Source organism: Equus przewalskii, chromosome 5 (assembly GCF_037783145.1).
Source record: "Equus przewalskii isolate Varuska chromosome 5, EquPr2, whole genome shotgun sequence".
NCBI lineage: Eukaryota > Metazoa > Chordata > Mammalia > Perissodactyla > Equidae > Equus > Equus przewalskii.
In genome coordinates, this window is record NC_091835.1 from 34,826,764 (window position 1) to 34,850,835 (window position 24,072).

Genomic DNA, 24,072 nt, shown 5'->3' on the forward strand with positions numbered 1-24,072 from the left:
AGAAACATCTTAGTAACCTACAAAAAGAAGGAAATGTCCTTGACTGAGAAATAGAGCAAACTTCACAATTATGGTAAAATACAAGCGACTTTCCCTTTAAAAACTGGAACAAGACAAAGACGCCCCATATTATCACTGCTAGTCAACAATGGGTCAGATGTCCAGGCCAGTATGGTAAAAAAGAAAAGGAAATATAAGATATATGGTTTTGAAAGGAGAAAGCAAAATACTTATTATTTGAAGATATGACTGTCTATATAAAAAAATTCCAGAAAATTCTGCATGAGTTATGAGTTCAGCAGTTTGCTAAAACAAGATTAATTTTCAAAATCTATGATGTTCCCATATAATTATAAAATGAAATCTTCAAAGTGACCCTATTAGTAAAATAAATACTGTAAGGCACTTAAGAATAAATACAATAAAATCTACATAATACCGTTATGCAAAAATCACAAATTTTATTGCAAGACATAAAAGAAAATCCAATGAGGAGATACACTGTGTTCGTACCTAATAAATCATAATATTGTAAAGATACCAATTATCCTCAAATTAGTCTATAAATTAAATGCAATTCCAATCAAACTGTACCAGGGTTTGTCACGAAATTAGATAAGCTGACCCACAATCCATATGGAAAGAAAAAGACTAAGAATAGTTCAGACTATTTCAAATTTAAAATTGTCAACAAGAAATGGACAATTGCTACTGTCAAAAAGACAAGAAATAACAACTGTTGGCAAAGATGTGGAGAAAAACGGAACCCTAGTGCACCATTGGCAGGAATGTGAATTGCTGCAGCCACCATGGAAAACAGTATGGAGGTGCCTCAAAAAATTAAAAATAGAACACCATATAATTCGGCAATTCCACTTCTGCCTATTCATTTGAAGAAAAAGAAAACACTAACTCTAAAAGGTAGATGCACTCCCATGTTCTTTGCAGCCTTATTTACAATAGCCAAGATGTGGAAACCACCTAAGTGTGCAACAATGGATGAATTGATAAAGAAAATGTGAGATAGATAGATAGATAGATAGATGGTGGATAGATAAATAGATACACACACACACACACACACACACACACACACCTGGAATATTATTCAGCCATCAAAAAGATAGTGAAATCCTGACATTTAATGACAACATAGATGGAGCTTGAGGGTACTATGCTAAGTGAAATGTCAGACAGAAAGACAAATGCCAGGGGCTGGCCCCGTGGCCGAGTGGTTAAGTTCGCACGCTCCGCTGCAGGCGGCCCAGTGTTTCGTTGGTTCGAATCCTGGGCGCGGACATGGCACTGTTCATCGAACCACGCTGAGGCAGCGTCCCACATGCCACAACTAGAAGGACCCACAGCGAAGAATATACAACTATGTACTGGGGGGCTTTGGGGAGAAAAAGGGAAAAAATAAAATCTTTAAAAAAAAAAAAAGAAAGGGAGAAACAGCCCAGTGTCATTAGATAAGTGATATAAAAAGGCAACTCACAGAAAAGGAAGAAACCCTGTTGGCCAGTAACATATGAAAAACCATTCAACCCCACTGGTCATCAGGGAAATCCAAAAAGAAACCACAGTAAGTTATCTCCCCACCAGACTGACAAGGATGTGGGACTACCGGAACCGCCTGCTGTTGTTAGGACAAATGGTGTATCACTTTGGAGAAAAATGTGGAAGTAGCTATTAAATTTAAAGACGCTCTCTGTCATGGCCCAGCAGTTGCATCCCCTGCATATGCCCCTGGAGAAACTTCCATCCATGTGCACCAAGCAACTTGCATAGAATGTTTACAGCAGCGGCGAATGTAATCACAAAAATGTGTAAGCAACCTAAATATACTTCAACAGCGTGACTAAATAAATTGTGGTACATTCATCCAATGAAAAGGCAAACAGCAATTAAAAAATAATCTAGGCTGCATGTACCAACACGGATAAATCCAAATAAGCAAAAAATAAACGCAAGTATCCACTTACAAAAGTTTTAAACGTTTCTCTTTGAATCTGTTGTGACGAATGTAGATCTTAGTCCACAAACTTGTATTTGCAAGATATGTCACGTCACTTTATTTCTTTAAAGCGAATTAAACCCAACCTTCCTCATAGTCAGGGTAACCCAAGAATCTAGAAGGGTGCTGGAGCGCTCAGAAGCAAGGTCAAGGATCTCAGATTCCTGGTCCTCCCTCTGGCTGTTTCCTCCTTCTCAGGCCCTCACGACTCCTTTAAAGACCAGCAGTCCAGCAATGTCCAGGCCCCGTGGGCGTGACCTCTGGGTCAGGCATCCTCTACTCCCCAGGCCGCTGCTTCAACTCCGTCATGAATGCCAAGAAAGTGTAGGCAAGGCAGGAGCAGCCCCAGTGCAGGGATGCCAGCAGAGGACGGCAGCGGGCTGAGCCAGAGCCCCCACCTCTCCCCTGTCTGTGGCCCCTCCTTCTTCTCGGGCCTCAGGCCCCCCAGTCAGCGCACTCAACTGCCTCCTGGACCCCCACTGAGCACACACCCACCCTAAGCCCACGATGCACTCCGGGATGCTGCTCGCCACCCACCGGCATCGCTCCCCAGACCAGACGGGCCTGTGCTTGGCTCACACGGGCCCATCACCTGAAACGCCCTGCCACGCCTCCCACACCTGCTCTCTGCTACTCGTCCTGCCATGTCCCTCCCCTCTGCAAAGAAAGGATTTGTCATTTGGTGAACTCCTCTGGCACTCTGCTAGGTGCTTCATATACATTCTTTTACTCAATCCTCCTATATTAGTCTCCTGGGGCTGCTGTAACAAATTCTCACAAACTGTGTGGCTTAAACAACAGAAATTTATTCTCTCATAGTTCTGTAAAAGAAGTCTGGAATCAAGTGTCAACAGGGCCACACTGGCTCTGAAGGTTCTGAGAGCTTCCTTGCCTCTTCCAGCTTCTGGTGGCTCTGGACGTCCCTTGGCTTGTGGCTGCATCACTCCAGTCTCTGCCTTCATCTTCCCATGGTCTTCCCCTCTTCTCTCTGTGGGTCTCCCCTCTGTGTGTCTCATACGAGGACACCTGTCCTTGAAGTTAGAGCTCACCTAAGTAAGTTAGGACGATATCACCTTCATAACCTTGATTAATCTGCAGACTCTTTTTCCAAATAAGGTCACGTTCACAGGCTCTGGGGGTTAGAACGTGGACATATCTTTTGGGGGCGTGCATTCAACCCACTGCACCTTCTAACAACCGTTTGTCTTACAGATGAGGACCCTGAGGTTCAGACAGGCCGAGCAACTCGCAGAGGACCACACGGCTACAAAAAGGCACCCAGCGTCTGAACCCACTTCCATCTGATGGAAAACCCATGTGTCTTCCTCTACACTTGTAACTCTTCTAGGAGCCTTTTCTCCTTTCCTCCCTCCCTCGTATCCCACTTTCCTGACTAGAAACCGATTTCCTGCCTTTGAACCACCCCTGGACGTCTCTAGTAGAACCCATCTGGTCATGCATCTTCCTGTTTGTCTTATCTCCTCTATAGCAACAGCTCTGCTAGAACAGGGACCATGCCTTACTCATCCCCGCATCTCCCAAAGTGCTTGGCATGGAGCGTGGCACATGATAAGTGCTCCATAAATGCTTGGTGAACTCCCTGTGGTGTTTAATTAACATGTAATATTAAAATGTAGCTCCAGGGTTGAATCTGCAGAGAAAGAATTGCTCAACACCTGAGGAAGCTGTCAGCTGCTCTCTGATTCATCAGCACCAGCACCGAGGTAAAAAAGCCCTCACCACTGAGGCCAGGGGGATGGTGCACAGGGGAAGTCACAGGATTGTGCTGCTAGGGGACAGTGACGTCAGCCCAGGGTCATCCACCCATGTGGCATTCTGCAGCCGTAACTCGTATGACACTAAGGCGCTGCCTGTTTCTAAATGACACTGAAATTTCTATTTTATCGGAGTATAACACCCTTGACTGGAATATGAAGACTGCTTTCTCCAAATATAGGTGAACATAGGTGGACACAGCTGGGAATCCGGATCTGCCCAGAATAAAGCTGCGTCAACCGCCCAGGGCAGCGGAGGGTGCGGCCTGGCAGAGAGGGGCGCGCACAGGGCCGCGGGTTACGGACTCCCCAACCCCGACTCCGCTCAGCACACCTGGAATCGGCCGTCACGACCTAGACCAAGTCAGAGGCCAAGCCACCACGTTTTACATTTGACGGTCTAAGCCCAGTGATTTTAATGGATATTTTATATATTAAATGCAATTGATCAATTAGTAAATTTGAAAATTGCCCAGGGAGCCTTTCCTGAGTGAATACTTCCACCGAAGTGATTGGTTTTCCTGGGATCGTGTAAAGCTCTTGGCATGTGAAAGCATGCTACTGGAAACGACAGCCATAGACATTAGCCAACACGCTGAGCTATATGAGTGTTTGAGGTAGGTCTGGGGGCCTAGTTCCATTGGCCTGATGCTCCAACAGCCCAGAGCACACCTCAGCTGTGACCTGTGGTGACTTCTCCCGCCTCCAACCTCATACTACTCATGTGGCAAGTACGTACTATGCTTTTGGGCCATTTTTGTATTTTTTCATGAGCATGAGATGTACTGATGGCTTATCTTCTTCATCAGACCATCAGTTCCAGGAGAACAGGAATAGAGTTTTAAAAGCAGCTTGACTTCCCAGACTGCAGCCCACCTCCAGACACAGGACCAGGACCCCTAGCAACAGCGACACTCCATATCGCTGAGCCTCGGTCACCCCGCCCTGCGCTCTGGCTTCCTCCCGCGGGTTATGGTGGACGGGATATATGAGCGCTGCCGAGGGCAGAGAGCAGCCGTGCAGCCTCACACTAGGGAGACGGAAGTCTACACCTGGAGGTCGCTCTGTGCCAATTTCCTAAACAAAAATAAAGGAGGTCCACAAATGGTACTCAAGGGTCAACAGAGAGAGCGCCCACCTTCAGCCAGGAGGACGCTAGGAAAGGCTTCAGCAAGGGGCAGAGTTTAAATTGGCCTGGGTAGGGTGGGTAGCATGATTTTTTAACTTTAATCGCTCTTTTATTATTATAAAAATAATGTGGTAATTGTAGGGAAAAAAAGTATGGACAATTAAAATTAAGAAAATAAAAATCACCCATAATCCTACTACCCAGAAATAATAGTTTAGCGTGTTACTTTCCTTTTTTAAAAAATGTATAATTTAAAAATGTAATACAATTTTTAAATGAAATCTTCCTATACAGAGGGTTTTGTAATCTGCTTTTTCTGCTTTTGAATATATGATAAATATATTTTAATTCATTAACACTTCTGTGTTTTTTTGCTTTTGTTCACCATATTTCACTTCATGATATTCCACACATTATATAACCAGTTCCATATTGATGGATGTTTATGTAGGCTTGTTCTACTTTTTCTTTGTATTAACAATGCTGCAATAAACATCTTTGAAGCTGTATCAATGCACAACCCTCAGGATTATTTCCATAGTATGAAATTCCCAGTCGTGGAATTTCTGAGTCAATGGTCATCCACATTTTTAAAGTCTTTGATGATAAGGCCAAATAGGATTTTGACAGGTGAAAATGAGGGCAAAAGGCATTTCAGATGCAAAGAAAGAAGTGAAAGCATAGAAGCAGAAAAGGTCTGGGCATGTTAAAATAAATAACCGACTGAACAGGCCAGTAGTTAAAGCGCATAAAGGAGTCTAGCGGGGGATAAGACAAAAGGAGTGGTGAGACAGTGCGTCAAAGACCTTGAACCAGGGGAAGGGTTTGTGTTTATCCCGCAGACCCTGGGTGAGACACTCCAGCTGCAGTGGACACGGAACGTAGAGGAGCCAGATGGACAAAGGGAGCCCATTCAGGTAGCTGATGGACTCTCCAAAGAGGCACAGTGAGGGCCTGAGGGGAGCCATGGGGCTTGAGAAGAGAAAAGTAGATACAGCCAAGCACATTATGGCAGTATGGAAGGCAGAGTGACGTCCCAAAGACATCCTCATCCTAATCCTTAAAACCTGTGAATGTCACCTTACTGGCAAAAGGGACTTTGCAGGTGTGATTAAATTAAAGATGTTCAAATGGGGAGGTTATCTTGGATTATCCAGGTGAGCCAATCTAACCCCAAAGGGCTTTATACGAAGGGGCAGGCAGGTCAGAGCCAGGGAAGCAGACGGGATCACAGAGGCGGAGGTTGGGGGGTAAGGGTCCTCGAGTCAGGGAATGAGGCCAGCCTCAGAAGCCAAGAAAGGCAAGGAACAGATTCTCCCTAGAACCCACAGAAGGACGGCAGCCCTGCCGAGACCTTGATTTCGACCCATCTCAGACTTCTGACCTCCAAAACTGTTAGATAATCAATTTGTGTTGTTTTAAGCTGCTAAATTTGTGTGGCAGTTTGTTACAGCAGCAATAGGAAAGTAATCCAGGCAGAGACCACATGCCACACAGCCCTGCTCTCCTGAAGGGTGTCCCAAGGAAGCTTTGCTAAATTAGTGCTGACAGGGGTCAAAGACGAGGGACCCCTACAGGCCAGGGTTAAGGGCCCCTAGAACTGGGCCTGACAGATGAGCCGAGGCAGAGAACAAGCACACATGGGCGGGTGTGACTTTTGGGGACAGTTGGGGCAATGCTGCCCAGAGGCAGGAGGGTGGACGAGTTGACCTCTGCCTGCCTGTGGAGCAAGTTCTCTAGGGTGTAACTAGCACAAATGCAAAACCTCAAGGGAGAAAAGACTTCCTAGCAGGGCTCATCTTTGCCTTTTCCTTACAGTTCTGTAGCATCTCTTCTCCTATGTAAGATAATAAATCTGTATTGTTTAAATAAATTTGTAAACTCCACAGGAAAGAGACCTTTCTTGGCAGTTCACTCCAAATAAACAAATGCACCAAATTTCTCAAGCCAGGTTACCAGCTCCCAGCACATACTGCCAGCACCTCAGCTGGAGGGGAACCCTCCCCCTCCACGTCCTCTCTTCTAGGGACCCAGACATTTATGGGCAAAACAGCATGATCATTTCCCTCCTTCACAATCACCAGCACAGTGATGATACGCCTGCTGTACAACGTCAAAAAAATGGTCCAACTTTAGACTAATCTCCTTGTGGTCTCAGTAACCATGACACCACACTATTATTGCCACAGAGTGAGAGACGGCTCACACCTCTGGCCGAGTTTCTGGTCCTAGTAGCACAGAAGGGTTCCCGAACCAAGAACCACCATCCCAGGGCCTGAGCTTCTAATTTTACAGACAAAATGTTATCACAATTCTAAACTCGTATGCCTCTTATAAAATACCTTCAAAATACATACGTTGATAAATTGACTTCAAAGTCTTTCTCAGTTATCCATAGGTCAAGCGGATAAAATCGCTAAAGATAGATTTTTTAAACAATTGTTAAACCCAGGAATTGTACTCTTGGGCATTTATGCCAGAGAAATGGAAACAGGTTCACACTAAATCCTATACATGAGTGTTTATAGCAGCTTTATTCACAATAGACAAAAACTGGAAACAATCAGATGTCTTTCATTGGGTTAATGGTTAAACACGCTGCAGTCCATCCATACATGAAATACTACTCAACAATAAAAAAGAACAAACTATTGGTACACACAACAACGTGTATGGGTCTCTAGGGAATTATGCTGAGTGAAAAAAGGCAACCGCAAAAGATTACAGAGTGTATGATTCCATTGATATAACACTCTTGAAATGACAAAATTATAGAAATAGAGAACAGATTAGTGGTTGCCAAGGGTTAGGAACAGGGGAGAAGGGGAGGCGGGTGAGAGAGAGGTAGTTAAGGTTATAAAAGGGCAACGGGAGGGATCTTTGTGGTGACGGCCATGTCTTGATGTGGTGGTAGATAACAAACCTACACACGTGATAAAATTGTACAGAACTAAATACACACACACACACACACACACAAATGAGTACAAGTAAAATGGTGAAGTCTGAATAAGATGAATGGCCTGTACCAACGTGATTTCCGGTGGTGATATTCCATTATGGTTTTGCAAGACGTTACCATTAAAGGAAATGTGTGAAAGGGGCGGTGGATCTCTCTCCATCGTTTCTTACGACTGCATGTGAATCTACAATTTTCTCAAAATAAAAATTTTAACTAAAAATTGTTTTTAAAAGACAATAAATAAGTTTGATCTAATGTATCTGTTTGGAACTCTGCACCCAATAGTTAGAGAATCCATGTTCTTCTCGGGGACACACAAGGTAACCAAGTCAGCCCACTTTGCCCAGGACTTCCCTAATTTTAGCACTGAAAATCCTTCATCCCAGGAAAGCCCGCAGTCCCAAACAAACTGGGATGGTCGAGCACCTCAACATTTACAAAAATTAATTACACACAGTTCTCAACATAAAACAATTCTCAACATATTTCAAAGAATACGTAACATATATACCATGTTCTCTGACCACAATACAATTAAATTGAAAAGTCAACTTAAAAGATTAAAAAAATCCTCCTACATTTGGAAATTTTAAAACACTCTGAAATAACTCACAGGTCAAAAAATAAGTCAAAGAGAAATTTTGAAATACTTAAAATCAAGCGATATGAAGATACTCCATATTAAACAATATCCAAATTGTGTGAAGGTGCAAAGAACCGTGTTGGCTCTGCTGTCAGCTGCTAAAGCGGTGGGAGCATAAACACGATGCCTTTCTGTAAGGCAACTCGGCAACACGGGATGCACCAGACTGCTTTAAAGTGTTCATACTCTTGACCCACTAAATTCTACTTCTAGGAATTAAGTTAAGGAAATTATCTGCAATGAGGACAAAGATCTACCTCCAAGATAGCCACCGCCCATTGTTTCTAATTGTCAGAACGAAAGTGGAAGCATTGTAAATGTCCCAGTCTAGGAGAGCAGTCAAATAACTTCTGGCATACATGGGATGGATTATCACGTAGCCAGGAAAAACAATGCTGAAGAACAGTTATGGATGACATGGGGAAACACTTATGGTATAATCTTAAGTGAAAGGAGATAATATGCATGTGCAGTGCAATCTCAACTATATAAAATACATATCCAAGAAAACACGAGAAAGAAATAGGCTAATATATTTGCTCTATTCTCTAGAGGGCAGGAAGTTGTCATTTTCTTATTTAAACTCTGTTCTTTCCAATTTTTTCACAATGTGCTTGTAAGAGTATCTAATGTCTCTAAAATGAAGTTTACTTTTTTAGCGTTAAAAAAAGAGGAAGGAGGAGAATTAAACACTGAAAGTTATGGAGAATTCAGCTCACAAGGCAAGTTGCAGACGAGAGAAGGTGGCAGAAGGGGCGCCCTGTGACTTCCAAGGAAAAGGGATAGGCTCTTACTTGACCCAATCAGATTCTCACTTCCCTGGAGAAAAATTTGAAAAAAAATACTGAAAGAGCACAGTAAAAATTAGCTTGATTTATTTTCAACAGCTCTTTACAACAAACCAAACTAAACAATGCTTCTGTTGGTAATAGTACCAAACGGGAAACTACCCAAATGCCCGTCAACAGTAGAATGGATAAATCCATCGTGGAAACGCAATGGATTCTTATATAGCAGTGAGAATGATCTACAGCCGCACAACACAGTTTGGCTGAATCTCACAACTGGAACATTGAGTGAAGGAAGCGAGACCCAAGAAAATACTCACTGGATATTCCATTTACATAGAATACAAAAATTGGCAGAACTAATCTACACTGTTAGAAGTCAGGAAGTGGTTTCCCCGGGGAAGGAGGTAGCGTCCAGAAGGAGCACGAGAGGAGCTCATGGGATGCCAGTCATGCTCAATTCTTAACCTGGGTGCTGGTGACGACAGGGGCTGTTTAGCTTGTGAAAAAGTATTGAACTGTGTGCTTATGATCTGTGTACTTTCTCTAGGAATATTATATCTCAATATAAAGTTTTCAAAATGAAAAAGAAGAAATAATGGTGCCTGGAAGCACACTTGGAATTTATCTTTCCTTAATTGGATAAAAGTTCCTGAATAGCTACTGAGCTTCCTAGAATTTTTATTAATAGTTCAAGTGTCCCAAGCACTGTTCCAGAGAGAGCAGCATCTACTAAGATACCTTGTGTTCCTTGTTCTGAAACCCACTTCCCGCTCTGGCTGCCTGTTCTCGGGACCCAGAGCTGCTTTCCTCTCCCGATGGACAGAGGGTATCCCCTGCCTGCCATTAATAATTAGTTGCCGTAATTTGATGTAGACAGTACATATGGACATCAACATGACATCACCGAGTGGGACATAGCTTGGCTTAAAGGGGGAGGGGTCGGGGAGAAAAAAGTGCAGACACAGGGCTTATTGAGAGAGGATCCTCTCCTTTCTGGATCGCCTCATTCTGAGCATCCTAACCCAGGTACTTGAACCCAGAATCCCCGCCACCTGGACTTCTGAACGTACTCTGCAACTGAACCAAGTCTGCAATCACCCGCGTTTATTTGGTATCTGGGCTAAGCTCTGGGGAGACGAAGTGAGCAAGACGACATCGTTCTCTGCCCTCATGCAGCTTATGGTCTAGTCACAAGGGCTGACAGAAATCTAAACAAATTATAACTGCAAACAGTGATAAGAGCTCTGTCAACAAGATAGCGGTGCTATGGAAGCATAAATGTAACACAGCACTCCAACCGAAACTGATTGCGTGGGGGAGGGAGCCGACTAAGCTGAGCTCTATGTAAGGAGTAAGAATAAAACCAAACAAAATGATGTACATCCAAAAATAATTAATTAATTAATTAAAAAAGCAAACAAACAAAAGACATGGGGAGCACTTCAGGGCATAGGACCAGCAGGTGCAAAGGCCCAGTGGCAGGAGGAAGCTACCTACAAAGAAACTGAAAGGCTATCTGCATGGCTGGAACACAGACTACAAGGGGAAGCACAGGAAGTGATAGAGCCCAAGAGGTAAGAAGATGCCAGATGTAATGTGAATCCTTTCTGTGGTGCCCTTCAGTTTTCAGGGCACTTTCACAGACAACCTCTCAGAGCCTTATACCACCACCATGAGTCAGCCAGAGCAGGCAGGATTATTCCCAATTTGCAAATGAAGAAGTGAATTCTCAGTAAAGCGACTTGCCAGAAGCCACACAGAAAGGAAGTGGAAAAGCCCACGTTGGCCCTTTGCCCTCTGACTCCTGGTCCAAGGCTCTCTGCCCTACACCACCATTGCATCCCCCTGTGTCCACTCCAAGCTGAGCTTTCCTTATGGCCCAGCCCTCAAATCCCAAAGTGGAGACATCAGGTCTTACAGCTGGACGGGAACTTAGGGAGGGGCGCCCTCTCCAGGACCCTCTCAGTTTGCATCTTGGTAGAGCTGACAGGCCCCAGGATCGCTGGTAAGCGTCCCCAGTTTACTGTGAAACATGGACTGGAATCCTTTATCTCAGCTCCATTGGTGGGAAAAGGCTTTGGGATGCTATGATTTGGCCTGCCCAAGCAATCCCCGCTTTTAATTCAGTTAGTCCACACTTCCAGGCATCTGCTTCAAGACACAGAAGATGCCTCTGTGACCCAGCCACGTGCTCTCACGGGAGCTTTTACCCACACACTCACAAACCACGGGAACTTTCCCCTTATCTTTATGCCTTCCTGAAATGTAAACATTATCTATCTGAAATGACCTCTGTCATACTAAAAAGTGTTTGTTGATTTAGAAAAAAAACGCTTATCTCTTTCTTCTTCCCCAAATACTCAAGACAAATTCCTCTGTCCTAAACCTTCAGCTTCTCTCTTTCTGAGAAACGGAATTGCCTGCTATAATTTGCATGAAAAACTTCATGCAGCCCAAACTGTGGGCCTTGAGCCAGCTGCCACGACCCCTCCCTCAAGGCATTCACCCAGGATGGAGCCTCTTGCTCCAAGAGAAAGCCACGGACATTTAGGACACTGACCTTGTGGCAAGCGAACAGGGGATATAATCACGCCCCCAATTTGCATTAATAGCTGCATACGCTTAACCACAGAATCTCAGAAACAGGAGTCGGCTCAGAGTCAGAATCTCCACCTACTTCCTCCTCCACCTTGAGAAAGGGATGGAACTTCCCCGGCCTCGCTTTTCCCCAGAATAGTCAGAGGTGTGTGTGTAACCATGTGTATGTGTGAGCGTTTGTGTGTGTGCACATACGCATGTGTGTATTTAACTCCTGTCTGTGTTTTTAAATTTTGAGCCAGTATTAAAAACTCAGGATCCTTTACACTAAGATGTGGATTTCTGGTTCCCTGGGAAGACCGGCAGCTCTCCTCACTGGGCCACATTCTCGTGAGGGAACCATCAGCTGGAGAGGAGGGTCTTGTCTCTTTGCGTGGGCAGGTTCTCTTCAATTTGCCAGGCCTTTCTATGGGCTATTATGTCTCCAACAGTGAGTTTCAACACCAGTTGCCATTTATTATTCCACTTGCCCTGTCATTTTTTCCAGAATATAGAAACATTTCTTTGTAGCCACTTCTCTGTCAAAAAGTGGAAAAAATAAGACACACCAAGACAGCTGATTTTCAAGGAAAACAAGAGACCATATTTCTTTGTGGAAGCTGAGAAATATTCCTCTGCATTCCTTTAGCTTCTTAGTGGTTCTAGCTTAGGGTCTCTCAGATGCTGGCTGGGGCCCCAGTCATCTGAAGGCTTGACGGGGGCTAGAGTATCCACTTCCAAGATGGCTCACTCACAAAGCTTGTAAGTTGATGCTGTCTGTCATCAGGAGGTCTCAGTGTCTTGCTGCATGAACCTCTTCAGAGGGATGCTTGAATGTCCTCTTATCCTGGTGACCGGCTTCCTCTGGTGCAAGTGATCCAAGAGAAAACAATGTGAAAGACACAAGGTCTTTTATGACCTGGCTTCAGGAATCAGACTCTGTTATTTCCACAATATCCCACTGATAACACAAGTCAGCCCTATTCTGTGCTGGAGTGGACTACACAAGGGGGTGAATACTGGTGGACTAGAATCATTGGGGGGCTATCTTGGAAAGCTGCATACCACACATTTCTATGATGTTTACAAGAGACATACCTAAAATACAAAGACACGGAAATGTTTGAAATAAAGCTGGGGGTGGCTGTATTAATATCATAAGACTTTTGAAAAAACCACTATTATGGATAGAGAATGAGATTAAATAATGATTAAAGACAACTTATTAAGAAGATATGAGGGGGCTGGCCCCGTGGCCGGGTGATTAGGTTCGTGCGCTCCGCTGCAGGTGGCCCAGTGTTTCGTCGGTTCGGATCCTGGGCGCAGACATGGCACCACTCATCCAGCCACGCTGAGGTGGCGTCCCACATGCCACAACTAGAAGGACCCACAACTAAGAATGTACAACTATGTACTGGGGGGCGTTGGTGAGAAAAAAAAAGAAGATATGATTATTATAAAATAAACTTCATAAATTAGGTTCAAAATATATAAACCAAAAATTAATAGAACTCAGGGAGAAATTGATAAATTCATCATCATAGTGGGAGATAGCTGCACATCTCTCTGTTATTATTGGATCAAGGAGACAAAAAAATAGAAAAGACAGAAAATTTGAACACTAGAATTAATCGGTTTGATTTATTGGACATATACAGAATTCTGTATCCAATAATTAGGGATGACACATTTGGAACATTTATAAAAATTGACCAAGTACTAAACCACAAAACAAGACTCAACAAATTTCAAAGAACCAATATCAATGTGTTTCCCAGCACAATGCCATTAATTAGGAGTAAATAACAAAATATAACTATTTTTTAATTCCTATTTGCTTAGAAAATTTTAAGCACACTACCAACTCATGGGTCAAAGAAGAAATCATCATGAAAAATATAAAATTCAGTTATTATGCTACAATGCATGTAAAATTCAGAATATTATCAGTTGAATATGAAAGTCATGAAGGTTCATATGTTTAGGAGCAAGCTTTCTTATAATTGAAGAAAAAGTCTAAAGATATTTTTTAAAGCTGAAAATGTTTCATAATTGACATTCTTTCGTGCAAACAGTGGCTGACTTCAAGAACTGATATTCTTTCCAGTATGTTAAAGTATCTAGAGAAGTTGCAAAGGTACATCAAGAAGCAATTAAGATATTTCTCTAATCCTATTGCAGTGTATAAAAATATACATATTAAGATGACTATCTACTAGATCATATTTCTAGTTTTATTGAAACTAATCACTATTAGAAATAAATACCCTCAAGGACCTATTTCTCAAAGTAGGAATTATTAGTCTCAGGATTTGGGTCTACAAAGAATTGACTTCCTACGGCGCTGATGAAGGGGTACTGGCCAAAACTTTATTACGTGAAGGACTATGAGGGAGGCTGGGAAATACAATCTTTAGCTATATGTCAAGCTAAAAATTGCAGTTCTGCTGTTAAAGAGGGCCAGAAGAACTATCAGAGAATCATCAGCAGACTCTGCTGAAAAGAAAATTATCCCTAATTCAGACTATGAATCTAATATAACCTTGATGCCAAAACCAGACATGAACAGGATAAAAACAAGAAAATCCCTGACCGGACTTACGCATAAACACAGAGTAAAAAGTAAAAAATCCCAAACAAAATATTAGCAAGTGAATCCCATAGTATGTAAAACAGATAATACATTACAACCAAGTTTTATTTATTCCAGAAAGTTAGGAGGGGTTTAACATTAGAAAATCTATTATCACTAACAAATTAAAGAATAAAAATATAAGCATCTCAATAGATGCAGAAAAAGCATGTGACAAATTTATTCATTCATCATAAAAACTCTTAGCAAACTGGGAATAGAATACTTTAACCTAACTAAGATTAGCTAACAAAAATCTATGGGCTACATCATTCTAATGAGGCAGTGTAAGAAATTAAGGTCAGTCCCTTTAAAATAAAAAACAAAACAAAGATGCCCACTCTTACCACTTCTGTTTAAACTACATTTAAAGTCCTTGCCAATGCCACAAGACAAGAAAAATAAATTAATTAAAGTCATAAAGATTAAAAATAAAGAAACAAAACTATCATTAATAACATATGATTGTCCCAAAAGTATCTACAGACAAAATATTGGAAATCAATATAAGTTTTGATAAATTGTATAAATATTTGAAATATAATATATTGAATGTAATCAATATTTGAAAATTTACTGCATTTACATACACCAGCAGCAGTTAGAAAATATAATTGTAAAAAAAAGAAATTATTTCACTATAACATAGAACTGTAAGTACATAATAACAGATCTAACAAGAGATGCTCAATACATATGAGGAAAAAATAAAATATTATTAGAAGACATTAATTAAGACCTAAATAATTTGAGTCATAACAATGTCAGTTCTTCCCAAGTTGAAATATAGACCCAATACAATGCCAATCAAAATCCTAACATCTTTTTGAGGACCCCAAACAAGCTAATTCTAACACATACAGAGAGAGAGAGAACACAATGGGCCAAAACTGGCAAGATACTCCTCAAGAAAAAGAGTGGGATGGGAGGACTTACCCTACAAGATATCAAGACTCACTATAAATCTATAGCATTTTAGACTGAATGGTATTGGTACAGATATAGACAAATTGATCAACGGACTTGGATAAAGAGCCAAGAAACAGACCCACAGATATACAGGAATTTTACATATGACAAAGGTGACATTGTGGATCAATTGGGGAAGTTTGGCCCGTTCGACAAATGATGCTGGAATAATCAGTTATGCATATAGGGGAGAGAACAAAATTGGATCCATACCTCACACGATACTAAAAAATCTATTCCCAACGGACTAGGAGATTAAATACGAATGGCAAAACTTTTAGAAGAAAATATCTTTATGACCTCAGAGTAGGTTTATTTATTAAACAAGTGAAAATACTAGTCATAAGATGATTGATATATTTAGCTACATTAAAATTTAAAACTTTTGTTTATCAAAAAACAAGATACAAACCGGGAGAAGATATCTGTAAAACGTATAACCAACACAGAACTAATATCCAGAATATATAAAGACCTCCTGCAAATTAGTAAGAATATGACAAACAACATAATTGAAAAAGGGCCAAAAGATAAAAGTAGGTGTTTCAAAGAAAAGAAAATTCAACTGGTGAATAAACATATGGGAAGATTTTCAACCTCATTAATAATGAAGGAAATGCGTACAGAGGCAGGCATACAGAACAGGGAGAGGGCACACAGGCAGATGCAAACAGACTGACAATGCATTCACAGACGTTCATTTTGTTAGTATGTTTCATAAGATATATTTTACTTTTATTATTTCATACATAGAATTTGAAAACAAAAACATTTCCTTCCAAGAGAACAGTTACCACATTCCTAAGAAACAGATAAGGTCTCAGTTACAAAAGGTGAAAGACTTTAAGTTCCTGAAGCAAAAACTTCCAGCCAAATTTGACGTGGATGCTGCATTTGGCTGGAAGCCTGGGCGGCAAGATATGCAGATGAATCAAGCCAGAAGGCAGAGGATCATTCTGTACCCCGGGAAGTGGAGCAGGGCGTAGGTGCCCGCCACCACACAGCTCACTGACAGAGATTCAGAGTTCGTGGACTGACCGGCCATGTGCAAGGAGTCAAGAGGGAAGACGTGAGGGCTGATCTGTAGCACCAAGGCCAGCCAGCTGGGCAAGGCTTGGGGCTGCCACCAGCTCTGGAATGCATCCCAAGACTTACCACAATCGAATTCCTTCCAAAGCAGAGGAACAGGGACAAGCAGAAGCCTCGCAGGTCCAGTTGAGCCTCAGGCAAGAACCAGTTAGAATGTCTTTCCTCTTTGGGGATCAGGGTTCCTCAAAATAAAGATGCCAGAGACTGACTAGACCTGGAGAAAAAAAGGATGGAGGGGAAAAAAAAATCTCACTTCAGGTTGGTTGTTAAGAAAAGGGTACCCATTGCACCTGATTTCCTAGCCTCTGGGGCTCTTTTCTCATCCCACCCCCACCTCCAGCAACCATGAGCCTAAGGCCGACAGTATTATCTCCTCCGTCTAATGGGGCAATTTGAGGGCCTAGACAAGTGGACACCTCCCCACTTGCTGGTTAATGCCTCTAATGCCACTGGTTTCTTAGTTAGGTTTTTCTCCCTTCCCTTCTATGTTCTTATAGCACCAAAGGGGCTTGTAACTGTTCTGTATCAATCATATGTTGTGATATTATGATATAATTAGAAATACATATTTGGCCTTCATCCACAGTTCCTGGCATGAAATTCCTAAAACCCTTGCTATTTTCTGAGTGATACAGATGATGGGGCATCTTTTGTTATAATACTTGGTTTTGGCCCTTGGTTCCTGATGGCAAGAACTTCTAAGACCTTTGGAATTTCCAGAGTGATGAGAATATCCTTTTGTATGCAATCGAGATGACCAGCGTCTGGGGGCCCCTGCACAGCTTCCGGTGGGGACTGACTGCAGAGACCACAGCATGATTAGAGGGTTGGAACTTTCAGTCGCACCCCTTCCGACCTCCAGGAAGAAGAGAGGGACTAGAGATTGCGTTAATCCCCGGTGGCCAAGGATTTAATCAATCGTGCCTATGTAATGGGACCTCCATAAACACCCTAAACAATGGAGTTCAGAGGACTTCCAGGCTGGTGAACACATGAAGTAGTGGGAGGGTGGCGTCCTGGGAGAGGGCATGGAAGCTCGACCATTGCCCTATGCATCTCTTCCATTTGACTGTCCTTGCATTGCGTCCTTTGTAATAAACTGGTAAATGTAGGTAAAGTGGTTTCCTGAGTTATGTGAGCCATTCTAGCAAATTATCAAACAAGAGGAGGGGTTGTGGAAACCTCCAATTTATAGCCCGTCAGTCAGAAGTGCAGGAGGCCTGGGACTTGCAATTAGCATCTGAAGTAGGAGCAATCTTGTGGAGTTGAGCCCTTTAACTTGTGGGATCTGATGCTAACTTTAGGTAGATAGTGTCGGAACTGAATTAAATTGTAGGACACTCAGATGGTGACTGAGAGTTGGTCGGTATGGGGGGCGGACACACATATGTGATGTCAGAAATGTTCTGTGGGTAGCAACTGATCATAGCATATGTTTTTCCTCATTTTATGATTATATGTCCACAGATTGCATTCCTTTTGCTGCGCTGTCAGTATTTTAAAGTCAGAGCCATATCTAACCTCTTTATATTCCAGATCAGCTTCCTTAGAATCTTATGCATAAATATCTCAATAAATATTGATAAAGTTTAATTAAACTTTTTAAATCTAGGGAAGTAAGACACTGTAAACTATGACTGTCATTCTCTAACCCTTTAGTATAAATTAGTTTTCAGAATTTTTAAAAGGTAGATTTTGATAAATCTGAGAACTGAGAGAAAGTTAAGGAAAAAAATGTTAATATGAGATTTCTTGAAGCAAAGGGGGAAAAAATATGTGTCCATTAAGAGAGATGATTTTTTTAAAAAATCATGATTCATCAATGCCCTAAAAATACTGCGGAGACATTAAAAATAACTAGATCTCTGTAGACTGACATGGAAAGCTATCAGATAGATTATTAAGTGAAAAAAGAAACTTGCAAAACATTTACAACATGATTCTATTTTTATTAAAAAATAAAACAAAACAAAAAATTACATGCATCTATTTAGAGCAGTGAAGCTAATTTGTACAATAAGATAATGGTAGAGACATGTCATTACAGATTTGTCCAGACCCATAGAATGTACAACATCAAGAATGAATCCTAACGTAAATTGTGAACTCCGGGTGATAATGATGTGTCAGCGTAGTTTCACCAACTGTAATAAACGTACCACTCTGCTGGGGGATGTTGATATGGGGGAGGCTGTCCATGGGGGGTGGGGGGGGATGTGGGAAATCTCTGTACCTTCTGCTCAATTTTGCTGGGAACCTAAAACTGCTGTAAAAAATAAAGTCTTTAAAAATTATTTAAAGAACAAGCCAGAAAAACATCATGAAAAATTACATGCATCTGTGCTATGGAAAAGTTCTAAAAGATATCAACAAAATCTTATACAGTGGTTACCTCCAGGATCACATTTCTCAAACTCGAATGTGTATACAAATTACCTGAGGACACTGTTTTAAGTATTAAAATCCATATTCTGATTCAGTAGGTCTGGAGTGGGGCTAAGATTTTGCCTCTCTGACAAGCTCCCAGGAAGCGATAAGCTAGAATCAGCGCATACAGGCTTGCAAGAGCTGACTGTTACATTTCCAGGAATGTTGTCAATCAGTTATTAAATACAGTCATTATTTAAAATCAAATAATATAAGCTTATAATTAAATGACATGTTTAAAACAGAGATAATAAATACTCAAACTCATCACTTCCAAATTATTTTACATGTTACTGTTATCTCTACTCTCGAGATCAGACTACTGTATCTGTATGGAGGAAATATTGTATAATGGTGTGCCACTGTGCAACTCTTCCCAATTTTGCAGTCAGTGACGTCACTTTGGTGGCATGAAAATGTAGCCACATGTAGCCACATGTAGCCACGGTGGGAGTATTTACACCATGGAAATCAGCCACAGATCAGGGCTTTTTTTCCAGAAAGGAAGCAGTTAAACATTTTCCAGTGCACCACTGCTCCCAGACATATAGCACCGGCCTAGGGGATGGGATTAATGTGGCGAAAGGTTTTAAGAGCGAGAGGAGGAGAGAGTGCAGTACAGGGAGGCTGTGAACATTGATGTAAATTTTGCCACAAGAAGGTTTTCTGTGTTCCTCGCTTGTTAGTGGCATGTGGAGCTTAATAAACGTCTGCCAGCTATACGAGCAATGAATGCTGTGAAAAGAGCCAGGAAGAGTTTCCACTGGAAAACACAGGAGTGCCCACTTCACCTCCCAAGGGACTGGGAATGATGGAGCTGAGTGTGAGCTCCTGGGGCCCCGAGGGCGGAAGCCCAGGCTAGTGCTCTCGCTCCCTCCCACCTCAACATTTCCTGGATGATTCTGGTTCCCGTATCTGGGAGCCAGTGTTTACTTAACTCCTCTCCTAGAGTTCAGGAGAACTATCCAGCAAGAAAAGCCCAAGGCTGCCCAAACTACTGGCCAAGTAAATAAACAGCCCAGCCTGGAAGCAGACAGCAGGCGCCGCAGCAGAGTCCAGGGCGGCAGCAGCAGCCATCGTCTGGAAAAGGCTGGCCCACCCCCTACTCCTTCCGCCCACCCCCCCACCACCTCCTGCCTCCTGCCCCTTCCCTGCCACCAGAACCCAGTCTCTAATCCTCTCTCTCCCTCCTACCCCTACCTCACTCCTCTGACCACCCTGGGCACCCTCCAACTCCTGCCTGCCTATTCCCTTGTCACTCATCCAAACTCTCCAGAACTGAGGTCAGAGCAGTGGCCTGGCTGGCCTGGTGGTGAGCAGACCCAGGCTGAGCATTAGCCCACCCCCCCATCCTCCAAGTCTCAGGTCCACCTTACCTTCTCGGAATCCCAGGCAGAGGCGGCTCTACTTCCGCGCTCTGTTACGACAATTCGCCCAGCACTCCCCGCTCCCCATGCTGCAGAGGTCGGCTGAGCCCCGACCATGTGCTGGCAAGGTTGTAGGAGATGCAAATCCACAGTGTCTGACAATCCACTCAAGGAGCTTATGCTTAGTGGAGGGAGGAAGTCAATGAACAAGCGCCATGGACAAAATGTTCGTGCCCCCCAACCCCCAACCTTCATGTGTTGAAACCCAAACTCCCACTGTGATGGTATTTGGAGGTGGGGCCTTTGGGAAGTGATTAGGGTTAGAAGAGGTCATAAAGTGGGGCCCTCCTGATGGGATTAGTGCCCTAATAAGAAGAGGAGGAGACATGAGATGTCTTTCTCTGCGTGCACACACCGAGGAAGTCCACACGAGGACACAACAGCAAGGCAAACCAGGAAGAGGGACCTCCCCAGAACTGAGTCTGTGGCCCCTTGATCTTGGACTTTCCAGCCTCCAGAACTGTGAGAAATAAACGTTGCTGTTTAATAGACCAAGTCTATGGTAATTTGTTAGAGCAGCCTAAGCAGACTGAGATAAGAAACCAAATATAAGTCAGAGGTGATCCATGCTGGAACAGGATACAGGTGATGGTGTGCGCGGTGTTAATGCAGGGCAGTCAAGAGGGCCTCTCTGAGAAGGTGACAGGGGAGCAGAGGCCTGTGGGACGGACTAGTCGTGGAATATCTAGGGAAGAAAATTCAAGACAAAGAGAGCTGCACACAGAGGCCCTGAGGGGGGTAGCAGCCCTGCTGTGCCCAGGGCAGCCCCCTAGGGGAAGCACCTCCAAGCTGAGGCCAGAGAGGCCGGCCATCAAGCAGGGCCTTGGGCCACTGGAAGGAATTTGGAGTTTACTCTGGAGACGTAAGGAACCAGTGGAAAGTCTGGAGCAGGGAAGTGACATGACCTGGCTTGGGTTCTAAGAGGATCATGCTGGGTGCTCTGTTAAGAACTGACTATGGGTGAGGGGGAGGGAGGGAGGGAGCAGGGAGGGAGCCAAGGCAAAAGTTTAGGCAAGAGATGGTGGTGGCTTAGACCAGGATAGTAAGGGTGGTTCTATTTTGAACATAGGTCTGACAAGGTGTGCTGATGAATTCTTTATGGGGTGTGAGAGAAAGAGAAAGGTCAAGGATGCCCTCAGGGTGTGACTGAGTGGCTTGAGTCTGTATTACGCTATGCTGCGAAGGCAGGAACTGTGCCTTATTCTTGCTCCCTGTGTTCCCAGGGTACAGTGTGAATACAGTGCCTGGCCTACGATAAGGGAGAGAGGAAGACAGCCAGGAAGAGAGGGAGACATGGGGGGAGGGATGGGTGCCATTGATAGCCCTAAAGTCCTGTATCCCCCACCAGGTCTTTCCACACTGACCCAAAGAGGGCTGGCAGCTGGCTGGGCCCTTCTCAAGGGAATTCTCATACCCACCTGCCCTTCCGACTTCCCAACCCCACCTGCCATCCTTGAACAAAAGCAAAGCATCAGCAACTAGACTGTTGAGAACTGGCGTACCACGTTTACTTCACCATCGGGTTCACCTCCATATGGCTAGGTGATAGATCTGACTGCTTTAACAGGTAACGCAAATAACCATGATGTAAATGAGATGGAAAGCATTTCTCCTTCGTGTAATATTCTGCACAGAAGTAGTCCAGGCTGCTACAGCAACTCCACATGGCAGAGACCAGGCACCATCTATTTTTGCTCTGCCATCCCCGGGGGCTGGCCATATCGCATGGGCTCAGACAGCTTATCACCATATCTGTGCTCTGGACAGCCAGGAGGAGGAAGGAAGGAGTGGGCCAGGGGGAGTGGGTGGAGGGAGAGGTCCTGCCTTTTAAGGACATGTTCAGATATTGCCCTCAGCACTTCTGCTCATATCCCGTTGGCCAGAACTAGGCCATTTGCACATCCTGGCTGTAAAGGAGCCTTGGAAATAAAAACTTTATTCTGGGAAGTCATGTCGCCAACTAAAATCCAATGACTGTGGAAGAAGGGAGGGAGAATGCGGGGGGGGGGGGGGGGCATGTGGCAGTTCTGCCACATGCGTATCCAAAACAGTTCCAACTGACCTCAATGTCAAGTTCCTGCTCCCTGCATGAGCCTCTCAGGATAGGGCCCAGCGCAATCCCTTTCATTTCACGTACAGAATTTTTCAACATGGGAAGCATGCTCACCCACAAAATTGTACTTGATCTTCCCAATACCCCACGAGGGAGGCAGCTCTATCAGACCTTACCAGCAAGTGAACCGCAGCTTAGAAAGGAGGGAGGACTGGCATGGGGCTGCCGAATACCTGGGATCTGAACTCAGACCTTCTCTCCAGATTCCTACCCTCACTGCTCACCAACAGGGCACTTAAGGGATAATTATTGTGATGTGAGGGAGAGGTATTAGAGGTGACTACTAATACCACCACCACTAGAATTTTCCAGGAAAGACAGTATCTAAAGAAAATGCAACTTGATAAAACAGACAATGCCATCATTCTTGCTGAAGAGGACAAATCCCCCCATCCCCGCCCCTCAGTGTGTGACCAGAGGCAGAGGAGGCAGACTCGAGCGGCCAGAACAGACCCCGGGGCCTGGCCGGATTCAGCCAACATCCCCAGCGCAGGTGGCCTTCTGGTCTACAGCAGCATCTGGGATTATGGGTTGGTGTCATCCTCCTCCATGACATCTGTTCTGGGTCAGTCCCAAAGTGTCCTGCCATCTTGGAGAAGCTCTCTGAGCTTCAAGTTCCACTTCTACAAAGGGGAATGAGCCAATCGTACCCCTCCCAGCCACCCCAGCTGGTGAGGACACAGCCCTAAAGACGTTGGTACAACCAAGAGAGGTGACAGCCACGCTCCTCCCCGGGCTCCTCTGGAACACCACCTGAGCCCTCGGCATCTGTCACCCCAGCAAGCTCCCTCCCATACCCACAGCCTGTCCATCCCAATTTCCACTCCCGAAGATACAGCACAGGGCAGGCTTGGAGGAAGTGGCAGAGATCACAGGGCCTTAGAATATGAGCGGAAGGGACATTAGAGACCGTTCAATCCCACAGCCACAGTGGCCCGGGGCGGGGCAGAGCCTTGCCGGGAGCACACGCTGTGCGGGGCACTGCCTGAGCTCTCTGCATGTTGCTTTACCTAATTCACAAGTGCTGCCTGGCTTTGAGCCCACCTCTGCCACCTGGAGCTGTATGGCCTAGGACAAATTAGGCAACCCCTCTGTGCCTCCATATCCTCATCCATGAAGTATGGATGATGAAGAGTGCACTACCTCACAGGGAGGTTGTGATGGTGAAGTGAGTTGATCCAGTCGGTTCTCATACTCACAGTGCGATGTTCTGTAAAGTCTTTGTGAGCTGAATGCGGGCCACAGCTCCCAGGGGGAACACAGGGGTGGGTGCCTGCGATGCTCTGGCCTTTTCAACAACCAATCACATAACCTGGCTTTATGTGTGTTTCTGTTTAAAGAGACTTTATTTAACATATATTAACATTGAACTCATGGCCAACAGCAGCACAAGTCATGCCTGACGAAGCTGATCTAATGCACACAATCTCCATAAGGCGCATCACAGCCGTTTGCACTGAGGACCACAGACAGCACTTCAGCACTGGGCTTGGGGGCATTTTAAACAGCGAGGTCACCAACAAA

At 43.9% G+C, this 24,072-nt stretch overlaps 1 protein-coding gene across 1 annotated transcript in view; it reads right to left on the reverse strand.

Annotated features, from left to right (window-relative positions):
- The window catches only part of VWF (von Willebrand factor), a 184,595-nt gene that overhangs the window by 155,474 nt on the left and 5,049 nt on the right, over positions 1-24,072 (reverse strand). The window contains exon 2 of the mRNA XM_070620571.1: positions 16,648-16,795. The gene's annotated coding sequence lies outside the window, so the exon portion shown is untranslated. The remainder of the gene's footprint in view (positions 1-16,647; positions 16,796-24,072) is intronic.